At 40.5% G+C, this 11,981-nt stretch overlaps 1 protein-coding gene across 14 annotated transcripts in view; it reads left to right on the top strand.

Moving 5' to 3' along the window:
• Positions 1–4,471: 4,471 nt before the first annotated feature.
• Positions 4,472–11,981, top strand: part of LRRC7 (leucine rich repeat containing 7) — a 433,981-nt gene continuing 426,471 nt past the window's right edge. For 13 of the 14 annotated variants that reach the window (XM_037499532.2, XM_037499531.2, XM_037499527.2 and 10 more), the window contains exon 1: positions 5,268–5,561. The gene's annotated coding sequence lies outside the window, so the exon portion shown is untranslated. Of the gene's footprint in view, positions 5,562–11,981 lie in introns of all 14 variants that reach the window. The other variant, XM_037499537.2, reaches the window with a different exon arrangement.

The following is an 11,981-nucleotide window of genomic DNA, read 5'->3' as shown; positions in this document are numbered from 1 at the left end:
GAATTATATAAAATAAAATATTAATAAATAAATAAATTGATGAGTGAAGTTGAAAAAAAAAAAGAATTAATAGCCCAAAAATAAAAGATGAAGAAAAATCAAAGACATTTTTAAAAAGAGTAAGATGAGGTATCTTGTTCTCCCTATCTATCACCACTGATTATGAAACTATAATAAGTTAGGACAGTTTCCAATTGAAACCGCATAGAGAGACAGATGGAACTAAACACACAGACCAAAATTTGACCAAAGAGCTGGTATATGATAAAGGAGACAATAGTACAATGAATTGTTTTTTAAGGGAATAAATGGAAACTGATACAAAAATTAATCTGATAACACCATACATATAATCAATTTCAGATGGACTGAAAGATGAAAACAATATTTTAAAGCTTTTAAAATACAATATAGAAAATTTATGTATATTTTGGGGTAGTAGAAACTTTATTAAACTGGATAAAAAGCACATATCATAAAGGAAAGTACTAATAAAGCTGAGAATATTAAATGAAAGCTTCTCTTCATAAAAACACAACTAACAGAATTTAGAATGCAGGTTACACACACATCAGAAAATCCCAACTGAAAAATGGGTGAGATATATAACTAAGCAGTTCACACTGGAACTAAGAAAGTGTGTTCAATCTCATAAGCATGCAAAAAAATCTGCATTTAAATGATAATGAAGTAACATTCCACACCCCTCAGACTGGACAATATGAAAAAATCTGATACTATCAAGTGCTACCAGGGTATAAATCAATGAAAATTTTTACAAATGGTAGTAAGAATTTTAACTGCTTGAAAACAACTTAATATTGAGTATAGTATACAACTTAGGGAATCTGTAACTAAGTGGTATTTAAAATTGAAAATCTCATACATGTACATAAAGAGCTACAAATAAACATGCTTACAACAGCATTACTTACAAAAGCAAAAAGTGTCATTAGGCCATGAATATGATAAATGCATAAAATTAACTATCATCTATAGTAATAGTAACCCACAATGATACACATCAAAATGTATCAGTCTCACAAACACAATGTTGTTTTTTTTTAAGAATCACAAGCAAGTTGTAAAAGAAAACGTACTAATTTATATCACGTACATAAGGGTTAAATTTCCAAAGCAATACAAAAATATTAGTAGTAAAATTATGTGACATTTAAAATGTACAAATAAAGAAATACAAATATCAAAATACAAATAAATTCTCTGTGTGTGAAAGGAGCAGAAATAGAGGAATGGGGTACAAATTTCAATCACATGAATAATATTCTTTCCTTAGGTACTTGTTGGGTCCATCAGCATTCACTGTATTTTGTATATCTTGTTTAAGTAAACTGACATTTAAAATTAAAAAATAATTATCGAATTACATTCACAACTACAATAAACATTTTCTCATTAGCTAGAACAGATTGTTAATCTGAGAGATTAGTTTCACAGTAAAGGCCATCTAACAAATTAATTTGAAGAATTTTTAATGATTCCTACTTCCTATTTAGAGCTTCCTTCTCACATTTCAAAAATTAACCAGAACAGTGCAGTACTCCCCACATTTATGATACCCCACTAACACTGACCCTGTCCTACCAAGCACTTCCAACTCTTTTTCTATTTTCCCAAAGGCCAGTATCTAATTAAGTCAATCCTGTTGAACTATTAACAGTTGGTTAAGCTGAAAGTGTTATGCTTCCTATAAGATGTTATGCTTCCATTGCCTAAAAGGAAATATTTTAAGGTAAGGGTAACATTTCAGACCTCCAAACAGAAACATTAAGAATAAAATTGGTATCTGATTGTTTATACCACCACGTCTTTTATTATTTTTTTTAAAGATTTATTTATTTGTTTATACAAGCACTGGGTACAGTCAGAAGCGCAGGAGGGTGAGAGAATTCACCAGAGCCAGAGTGGGGAGCAGAACAGGCAGACTGATGAAGTACACTGCTGAGGGGAGCAGCGGGAGGCTGGAGAGGTGCCATGTGGGACCCTCGCCGGTGGCCGGGGATCAAGCTGGCACTGCAGAGGCTGTGGGCAGCTTCGCAGCCCAGCGCTCAACTACTGCGCCACTGGGGAGGCCCATGTCTTTTATTTTAAAGTTAGTTCTATCTTTCAGGCAGATTATCCTTTAAAAAATTGTAGTAGCGGGTATCAAAGAAAATGATTAACAATTTATGAAACTTTATAGACTTAATATCTAACTATTCATCAATATAGTCTGAAAAGCTAAGCTGTTAAACTGTCTTGCTTTAATTTAATTTTTTTTTTTTTTACAGTTTTGGTATTGAACCTTTGCTTGAAAGACAGCCTAAGAATATATAGCATCCCTTTTTTCCAATATTCAGACAGTCATCTGCATTTCTAGAAGGGTTGATGACAGGGCAACTTGGAGTGTAAAGACAGCATCTACATTTGCATTTCAATAGTTCCATAATTCTGTGAAACTATGGAAATCTCTTCACTAAGCTTTGTTGTTTAAATAGTGAAGGTGGACAAATTTTGTTCAAGATTCATAAATCTTAGGGGAAAAATGGACCATTGTATTCAGTCTATTCTACAGAGAATATTCTTCTCCCTTAATTTTATGCTAAAATCATGTTTTTTAAACCCATAAATACTACATCACATCTGCCGATATTTAAAATCTTTTATCCATTTGAATTTTTATAACCAGAAATCGAAAATCTAGGGTAAGATAAAGCGGAAAGGTGGACATATGATTTGATATACATTATAGCAACATTATAGCAACACACAAATTTTTAATCTGAGGTCCCCAAAAAATATCCTTCTCCCCATTGAAAAGAAATAAGTTTGTTTTCACTTAGGCGAACAGTTCCACTACACACTTGGTAGGTAGTATCATTGGTAGGTATGTTGCCTGGTTACAAGGATCTGCAGTTATTCTTAATTGGCTGTGATTTTAAATAGAATTTTTGCCCAATATTTTGGTACAGGGAATGAATCCTGGAGCTCAGATAAGAAATTCAGAGCTCAAATGCAGGGCAACTAGATAGCTTTCTGAGATGACCCTTTGTGGTATTCTTCGAAGTGTAGATATATTATCCACCAAATAATTTTAGGAAAGGATTAAATGAGAGAATATATGTGAAAGCAGCCAAAAGAAATGGAAACCTACAAAGAATTGCTAACGTTGTGTAATTGTTGGGTTGTGTCAGGTAATTTTCGTGAATTTTCAATCAGTACCTAAACTGTTTCGTATCACTCCATCCAGCTGAGATACTGAGTCATGGCAAAAGATTTACAAGGACAAATCCACTGGTGAAAAAAACCGAGGTTAGTTTAAAAAAACTAATCCTTTTAACTAATTTTATCTCCTTGCCATTTCAGAATTCTTTCTCAATGGTGTTTTATAACACATTTTAAAATGATCTGACTTCCCAAAATATACTTTCGTTCCTTCCCCTGCTACATGCAAATCATATGAAATACTTGAGAAGTTGTCCTTAAAAGTCAGTCCACCTTCATGGTCCAGGCAGATTGAGAAATAATCTTCATTTTTGCAGATTAGCTATCAGCCTCCAAATCTCCCCCTAGACACACCCTGGCCGAAAAGATGATTTTGACCTTGAAAATTTTAGCCATTCCAAATCCGAGAATACAAGCAAGTACGTTTTCTTTAGCGCAAACGTGAAGTTACCTCGACCCCAGAGTGACAGGGGGAATGCCAGAAAATGTGCATTAGCGATTTAGAGAACTAACGGGAAAATTATTTTACTCCTGTAATGAGGACCCGGGAGCCCTATATTCCACAAAAGAGAGAACTCGCCGGATGAGTTTAGAGAATAAAAGAGGAGTCTAAAGATAGTATAAGCTTCATCAATATGTTTTTTAAACATTGCTCGCTTATGAGAGTTGCAAGAGAAGTGTGTGAGAATAAAGTGTCTGTGTGTGCCTTTATGTGAGGGAGTGTGCTGAGTGTGCTCATGGCAGGAGAGGCGGTGCAACAGAAAGGCTAGTTGGGAAACCCCCCTCTCTCTTTCTCTCTCTCTCTCTCTCCCCCTCCCTCCCCGACACCCCACCCCCCCCCACCCCCGGGCACTAATAACCTCTGCTCTGCAAAGAAAAGGGAACGTGAGAACAGGCACAAAGGTCGCTGCTTCGACTGATGGGAAGACACTGAACCCGCAAGCGGAGACTTTTCTCCTTGGCAGCCAACAACCTGCAGCAGGAAAGGCGGGCGGGGGAGGAAACCCCGGGGAGGCGCTCCTGGCCGCCTCTTTGCTGAGATAGCAGGAGCGGCCGCCTGCGGAGCCGCGAGCGCAGCGTCACGGAGCTGGTGCGGGTGCAGGGGCGCGAGGGAGGCGCAGAGGCCGGGAACCGCCGCTGGCGCGGAGTCGCGGGCGCTGCAGGACGCGGCGGCGCTGCCCGAGCGCCCGGGGCTGGTCCGGCAGCTGGAGGAGCCCGCGGCGGTGCACTGCTGAGCGCGGCTGCGCCCGGTGCCACCTGCCTCGTGCGCCGCGGGCGAAAGAAGGAGCCGGGAGAGCTCGGCCTGCTGTCCCGTTCTCGACAGGCTGCACGCTGCGGCCGACGGAGCCGGGAGAGGACGAGCCTTGCGATTCTCCACCGGAGTGGGATTTTTTCTTTTCGCAATTTAGGGGAACCCAGTAGAGGTCAGAGGGGCAGGCGAGGATCTCAAAAGGGGAACGAGGACAGTGAACATGGTCACCCCTGCTATCGCTGGAAAATCTCCTTGACATTTTTCACACTTTGAAGCAGCTGCAGCTGGTGTCGTCGGAAAAGGGGGTGGGAAAAAGGAGGGGGCGGGGAGAGCTGAGAGACACAGCCACGAGCCGGGAGCAGCGCCTCCTCGCCCTCCAATCCTGGCACCTGTGCGCCGAGCCACTGCACCGAGGAGGACCCCACTCCGGGCGAACCCCGAGCTTGAAGCCACGGACACCCAGCCCCTGGGCAGCGGGTTCTCTCCCGCGGAACCTGCAGCCTCCCTCTCGGGCCACCGCGGTCTCCCGCAGTCCGCGGGCGCGCACCGCCCCTCGGAGCCGCACGCTGCTCGCGGGTCCCCAAGGAGCTTCGCCCAGCGGAGGCGCAGCGGCGGGCAGGGGGTGTTACGGAGTTGGGTGCACGATTCGCCTTTTCTGCCCGTCTCTTCTCCGCCCAGGATTTATTGTCTGTGGAGCCTTCTGGGGGTGGGGAGGGAGCTGCGCCTCTGCCACCGCCGCTGCTGCTGCTGCTGCTGCTGCTGCGGTCGCTAGCGCGGCGCGCCGGGCAGGCGGAGGCTGGGGAGCGGACGCGCTACTCCTCCCCGCCGGCTCTCCGGGCTTCCCCGGGGCGGCTTCCCGCCGGAACCTCCCCAGCAGTCCACCTGAAGGGCACCGGCAACATGGTCTAACGTGGCTCTCGCTTGGAATCCCCTCTGTCTCCTCCTCCGCCGCCCCCAGCTCTCCGCCTCCGAGGACCCCCCGCGCCCTCTCCACTGCGGAACCTAGAACACTTTAAGGAATAGCCCCCGGCAGCTGCACGATTCACTCTCTGGAACCTCATGGGCAGTTTCTCCCGCCTGCGATGTGAGTAGCACACTCTTGCTCTGTGGCCAGGGGGGCTGCGGGAACCTCGCCGCTGGCGGCCCGGCGATCGTGAGCGCCCGAGGTGTGGGACCCAGCACCGAGCACCCAGCACCCAGCACCCAGCGGCCGGCGGGGGAGGGGCGCGGGGGTGGCAGGACTGGGAGCTGCTCGCGCTGCTGCCGGCGGAGGGAGGGGGTTGTGGTAGGTGGCCGGGCGTTTGGAAATGGGGTGCGTGCTTGGTGGGTGCAGGGGAGCAACGAAGGACCTGGGTTGATGGGGAGACCCTAAAGGGTTACAGGCTGCGAAAAGGAACGATGAAAGAGCGAGTGTTGGGCGCTGGTGTTGGGACCGTTGGTCGAAGTATGGTTAGTCCTGGCTCCTCTTTATTGTCTGGGGTATCTCCAGTCACCTTTTTCCGGGAGGCGTTTGAAGGATGGAGCGCCTGTTTGAAACACACACACACACACACACACACACACACACACTTGTGGAGGATCGCAGTTGTCCCTTTCATCTGGGAAAGGTATAATGTTACTGTTTGATGTATTTTTGAAATATACAATTAAAAGATCTTCCTGTCATCGGAGATTGAAGGGAAAGGGTGGGGTCTTGCGGGGTGGGGGGATGGAGAGGACATAGGGGTATGGCAGATTGGAGGGCAGAAAGAGAAGTGGAGAACAGTGGAGTGAAAGCTTACTTTGGGTGTCAGGGAGAATGATGCCTCCCTCCCCTAAGCTAGACAACTCCAGCCCACATATCTCCTTTGTGTTGCACGGCGAGGCTGGTGAACCTGCACTATCCCCAGTCTCAGTGCTGGGCCCCCTTAGCATCTTGCATCCTCCTCCTAGAGTCATTAAGGATGCAGGACTAGTTTCAGATCCTGTGTGGTAACTGGAAGGGAAGCGTGTTCACGTTATGGTAATCATGGCACCCTCGGTCCTGGACAATTAGGTTGGCTTCCAAATATCTCCATTCCTGCTCTTTGCAGAGTCAAGAACAGGGGGTGAGGAGATGGGGGCTGTACAGAATGCCTTTAAAAATCTGTGACTTCATAATAATGGAGATGGCTGCAAAATTGCTTCATTACACTACTTCTTGGCCACCAGGGCTGAATAAAGAACCCGCCTCCGCCCTCTTTCTGGCTCTGCTCCCCATCAAGTCACAAAGCAAGAAGGTTGGGCTGGAGAGCCGGGCTTGAGATGAGAAGGGAAGGGGTCACTTTCACAACTCCGGGCAATTGGTTTCTGAAAGGAACCATCTGTGACTCCCACGTTCCTTTAGGAGTTCTCCTTCAAAGGGAATTAGAATATAGGGGAGGGGTACAGTGAGACACAAGGGTCTCCTCCTGCTCTTTTCAATTACTTTCCCGATGCACTTTCAACACATCGAATTTACCTGCAGCTGTAACTGGGTCAGCACTTATATATGTGTACATGTGTGCGTTGAAATGTGGCCCCTTTGATCGCTGAAAAGCAATCTCCATGTGAGCATATGTTAACCTGGGCAAAATTTCTAAGCACAATAGAGATTTTATAGCGTGGGCGAGAAGAGTGCATTCCAGCGAAAGCAGGACACGTGATCCCTCCAACCGGAGAGATACTGTATTAGGAACTCGATTTTCTTTGTTCCAGGCTGAGCCTATTAGATGCTCTGCGTCCCGGTAGTCTAAGTCCTCCTATAAGAGAGAATAAATAATAAAGTTGACCTGGGGTGAGAGGGAGAGCAGAGAAACCCCCGTGTGGTTCCCCTGTAAAGGGCTTAAACCTGCTCTGCAGCCCACCACCCCCTTTTTTCTGCCCACCTTCTACTCCATCCCTAGCCCCCACCACAGCCACCCACCTTTTTTAAAGTGAGGCATTCCCGGTGGAGACGCCGCAGAAAAGTTCTCCAGCCCCTGCACACGTGGGTTCTCCAGCGCCTCAGAACCTGCTGAGATTCGCGACACATTCTGCCACCTCCCCAGTCCAAGTGTCACGCCTCCATCTAGAAGTCGCTGAGCTGATTTGAGACTCTAAAAGAACCACCAGAGATCTTTTTTGCAAAAGACAGTAGAACAGAGTCAAACCCCTGCTTCTTGGAAACCATTAATCTTGGCAGGGGGAGAATGAGAAACTCGGGATTTAAGAATTATTTTATCTTTCCTTAAAAATTTTCATCATAGGACTAAAGTATATTGGGAGTGGTGTTTAGTGATGTCTGCGTGGGGACTCCTAAGAGGTGTCTCAGGTCTAAGGAATGCCTTCAGGTGTGATTATTTATTAATATAATGGAGGTAGAATGAGTTCTAGACCCAAAATTTTATTAGTTACCTGATTTGAAGATTTCTGTGTTTCATTTTTTCACTCCATGTTTTATGAGCCATCTTAATGACTTCAGGTTTTTTAATGTAGGCTATTTCTGTCCTATGCTGCATTGCATTATACTAATATATATCATGGTAGGGAGAGCTGAGGCAATTTTCATGCCATATTATGAGGTGAGAGTTTATTATACATTTTTAGTTTTTTTTTTTTTTGTACTTGACTGTCCAAGAAAAGATGTATGCTTACCATGGCAACCCTTACATTCTACATCACGTGTGCCAGCACATATGCAGCTTCAGAATTAGAAACAACTTCTTAAAGAAATAAACCTGGTCCAATTACAGTAGCCTTGTTTTATTCAGAATTTCAGCACTGCTTTAGGATGGCACTAAAATTTTCTTAAGTAAATTCTCATTCCACAGTTTTGTAAGCTTTTAATTTTTCATCTTTCTCCATAACATGCAGAACAGAGCTCAAAGTGTTTGTTTGCTTTGGATTTTTTCTGAAGAACAGTGGTATAAGTTATCACTATGATTTTTTTCTTGCTTATAGACGTCATTAAATAACTGTATTGCCCATATGGTACTAATTCTCCAAGGAATATCTGTTTTTTTCAGATATAATGCATGTTAATATTTTGATGTAAAAGGTCATTATCTTTAATTATGACTTTGAATGTCCACTTTCTTGAACAACAAATTTAAGGATAAGTTATGTTTTAATATACCAATTATGTTTTAATTGGTATATTAAAATTATGAATTATACTATACTTTTATCTTCTGTACACTGTAGCCTCAACATAAGGATGGATTACACATTCCATGATATTAAAGCTTCGTCCCATAACCAAATTAATAGAGTACACAAAGGGTAACCATCTATTGATAAATTACCATGTGAGCTGTTTCTAAATTTTTATTACATTTTCTTCCTTCACATAAAATGTTTCATAATTTTTGGAAAATTCTTCATTTAGAGCATATATGGCATTCACTGACTATAACAATTTTATTGATGTGGTTTGCAGTGTTTGTTAGTAACAACTGCTTTGTAGAGTATCATCCATATTCTATCATTGAGTGAATCTAATCTGTCATGTGAATTGGCAAGATGACTGTGGAGGAACCAATAATTCAAATTTGTGACAAAGGATAACCTTTAGTTTGTGTTTAGTCAATTGACCATTAAGCCAGATATCCAAGGAAAGACATTGAAGATGATTCTAGGATCTTCTGAGAACCCTGAAGTTTTCACTTTGATCTCTTTAAGACACATATCAATGGAGGGTTTTTAATGCCTCAAAGATTAAAAAGTGGAATTTTGATGTTAAAATAGCAATTTGGCCATGTAGTGTAGCAATTAAATTTTATTCCTAGGAAACACAAAAGCAGAAATGAAGTGCAAAGATAGTAAATTTTGCATAGGTGTTAAAATAATGAATCATGAATTGCCACAAATCACTAATAATTTTCCTTCATGAAGTTTCTAGCCATGTTTTGTCAATCAAGTTTGAATCATTAAAAGTAATTCATGTTTTATAGAAAACCACTCAAGTAAATTATCCTTAGGTAGTGGGAAAAAAACATTGAGCACTTCCAAAACTCAGATGTCATCTTAGGTAATATAAATTGGTCCCTTATAATGCTATAAGTTAGAGATGGTAATAATTGCTAATTTATAGTTGTAGTACATAGCAAATAATATGATAATGTGGTACATGAAAATTTGTTTGGGCAAATTAGAAGAATGTAACATAAACATTTTTGTATAGATCTATAGTAATGTGTGTATGGTTGTATATAGTGATGACATAGTATATATGAATAGTATGCTATTTACATGATCAAATATGTCTGTTTTCTGTCTTGGAATTAAATGATTATGCTCAGAAACCAATGAACTCTTTTGATTAGAAGCTACCCCTTGACATCTTGCTTCCCTTGACTTAGTGTATGAACTGTAATCATAATTATTTTAACAGCTACCAGTTACTAACCACCTACCAGGAGTCAAGTGCTTTAGTTCAAAATAATCTGTTACCATCTGAAAGATTAGCATATTGAGGTTCTAAGACTGAAGTGACAAGTCTATGACATGTAACCATAAAGTGGTGAAAACATAAATCCAAACTTGACTTTTGTCCCATTCTCCATTATGCCCTCTCCCTTATGGATGTAAATTGGTACTTGTTGCCTGAAATCTGTAACTCTTAGAGTGGTTTCCTAATGAATAAAGAAAAGTTAATATTTTGAACTAGCTTTCAAAGTGATCTAGATACTTGGTAATAATGCACCATGTTACTTTTGCAGTCATTTAATATTGGTACAGAAGACATTTCAGCTTATCCTCCTGATATAATTAATTCATGACAGAAACATTTAATAAGCTATTAGAAACTGTCATATAAAAATACATTAAGGAAGTTTTCATAAAGCAGGTTTGAGTCAATAGCTGTCATATCTGTTTTGAAAGTATGATGATATATTTGATGTAAAAGTCTCTGGAGTGGTATCATATGTGCTATTTAAATTATTAACCCTAATAGAGAAATATTCATTTATCATTCAGTGACACATGGGAAAATATAAAATAAGTTTAATAGCCCAAAGGATTTCCTACATATGCTCATTTTCATTATGTTATTCACTGCCTAATAAAATACTTAAAATATCTATACAAAATATTATTTTACTTAATATACATGAATGCAACAGTAGTTACCAGAGATGAGAGATTGAAATTTTTCATAGCATTGACATGATCTGTTTAAATATTTTATCAATGGAGTAGATGCTTTCATTGTTTAAAGTTTCATTTAATGGCTTCTTAAAGATAAGCTGTTTTTTTTTTTTTCAGTTGGGCCAGGGTATTGTTCCTCCATGTGTAGTTCAATAAAGTGGAGAACATATTTAAACTTAGGAGATGGTAATACTGTTCCCAGAGTAGGGTCATTACATTTTTGTTGTTAGATTAAGAACAAGAGGATTGTAGAATATATGTGTAAATGTGTGTGTGTGTGTTCAGATGGAGAGAATTCAGTTTTAAGCTATCCAATAAGTAAAGTAATATGAGAACCAATAAGAAGTTACATCTTTAAATTGTAAAGAAGTAGATGACCTGAAAAGAAAAAAAAATACTGATATTGTAAGTTCTACCAGTATCATTATGAGCTTTTTCATAAGGAGAAAGATGAAAAGGTGGTATTTTGAAATACAGAGGAAAAGGGAAAAACAGTTGAAAAGAAGTATTTGATTAATTCACTGTGAAAAATAACTTACAGGGTTTTTTATGCTGTTATCGTACTGAAAGATATGACACCTTTGTGTATGGTATTCCTTCTTATCCATGGGAAATACACTCCAAAAACCCCAAAGGGCATTTTGCACCAAACCCTACATATATATGAATCATACATATGTATAAAATTTAATTTATAAATTAGGCACAGTAAGAGATCAAAAACACTAACCACTAAAACAGATACAACAATTATAACAAAATGCTGTAGTAACAATGTTAATATTCTCTCTATATAAATTATTGTATGTAATATTTTCAGACTATGGCTGATTGTGATACATGACAGATATGAGAAAGTGGACCACAGATGGGGGGAATGACTGTGGTGTCAAACTATTTTATAGATGACTGGCTATATTACCAAATTATTTGGTCATGGAAGGAAAGGAAAGGAATGAACCTTATTGAGAGAGTGCGTAAATATTATTAAGACATTTGTTGCACTAAAAAACTAATGGGGATACAGCTAAAATGTGCCAGTTGAATTTAAAGAATGTGTCACAGATATAACTAAAATAATTTAAATGGGAAAAAAAACCAGACTTCTTGAATTTAATGACTGCTTAAATGTTCTACATTTAATGCATTTGCTGTTGTACTTCTTACCACAGGTAGGCATCTTACAGTCTCATGTAGGATGGAGATGTACCTCAGATCACTTACTTTGAGCTCTGACATCACATTGAGTATTTTGGTGTGTTATTCTGAGTCCGAATAATTCAAGACATGAAAAATTTTTCATCCCTATTTCAAGTGTGATTAATTTCTTAAGACAATTATAAAAGCTATTATAATTAAAGCAAATACCTATTTA

Source organism: Talpa occidentalis, unplaced genomic scaffold, assembly GCF_014898055.3.
Source record: "Talpa occidentalis isolate TD23 unplaced genomic scaffold, MPIMG_talOcc4v2.1 talOcc4.9, whole genome shotgun sequence".
NCBI classification, from domain to species: Eukaryota; Metazoa; Chordata; class Mammalia; order Eulipotyphla; family Talpidae; genus Talpa; species Talpa occidentalis.
Note: the sequence above shows the minus strand (reverse complement) of the source record. Positions and strands in the feature narration are given on the sequence as shown.